This window comes from Otolemur garnettii, unplaced genomic scaffold (assembly GCF_000181295.1).
Source record: "Otolemur garnettii isolate 467f Iridium unplaced genomic scaffold, OtoGar3 scaffold00030, whole genome shotgun sequence".
Taxonomy (NCBI): Eukaryota; Metazoa; Chordata; class Mammalia; order Primates; family Galagidae; genus Otolemur; species Otolemur garnettii.
The window spans coordinates 2,234,545-2,235,672 of NW_003852425.1; the positions used below are offsets into that span (position 1 = coordinate 2,234,545).

The 1,128-nt window shown below is 41.2% G+C and overlaps 1 protein-coding gene across 1 annotated transcript in view; it reads left to right on the top strand.

Moving 5' to 3' along the window:
• DTWD2 (DTW domain containing 2) overlaps nucleotides 1-1,128 on the top strand; it is a 104,388-nt gene that overhangs the window by 95,787 nt on the left and 7,473 nt on the right. The gene's annotated exons all lie outside the window — the stretch shown is intronic.

Consider the following 1,128-nt stretch of genomic DNA (forward strand, 5'->3'; position numbering starts at 1 on the left):
ACACACACACACACACACACACTGCTTGCTTGCTTTTTCTCTTACTATGCACTCTGGTTGCTACTATGCAAGTATGCCTTGGCCACGAAGGAATTTCATGATGGGTAAAAGCTCAGTTGAATGAAACTCGAATGGTTACCAAGATGTTAATCCTGAAGAGAACAAAAGGGTCTCAGGAGCAAGGAGTTTTAAAGAATGCCAGAAGCAAGCCTTGAATTGCTTTATTCCTTTCTTGTATCATAAAGTGTGGAAAATGTGAATTAGAGCTTTTCCTTCTTTCGAAAAAAGTGGGCTCTCATAAGTAGGTTTTTCTTGAGTGTGTATGTGTGTGAGTAGACTTTGTTTTGGGTTTAAGACACTTCATTCTGTTCTCTATATTTGAGAAAAAATTTACAAGGGACCCTGGATCCCTACAGTCAGTGACCAGGGTGTGTTCTCAGACTCTTTCCCTTCTCCTCTAATCACCTATTCTCATGTACTTGGCCATCAACATAGCACTTTATGTAATATACCCCTCTACTTCTCTTCTGCTTTGTTTATTCACCATCATTCCTATGGGGTTTTTTTTTTTTTTTTGGTAGAGATGAGGTCTTGCTCTTGCTCTCACTCTTGCTCAGGCTGGTCTTGAGCTGAAGCTCTTGCCTGGGCCAGGATTACTGGTGTGAGCCACTACACCTGGCCCTTTTCCTGAACATTCTTGAGAAAAAAAAAATTCTTTTTTATAGGTATCCTAAAGGAAAGTGAAACTTGGTGCTGTTGTTTAACCTGCTTTCTGGGGCGGTGCCTGTGGCTTAGTGAGTAGGGCCCCGGCCTCATATACTGAGGGTGGAGGGTTTGAACCCGGCCCTGGTCAAACTGCAGCAACAACAACAAAAAATAAACTTGCTTTCTGTACAGTCTCTGTATTTCCCTTCTTGTTGATAAAAATTCTAGGATCAGACAACATTTAGACTAAGGACCCATTAAAAGTTCGATTTCTTTCCAATAGTTTTTTTATTTCAAATTAATATGAGGGCACAAATTTTTAGATTACATTGTTCTCACTTCCAAGGTAACGTTCCTGTTGTAATCACCTAGGGGGCGTGTTACACTCCCTGGCATGGTGCACATTAGATGGGATGCTGCCGA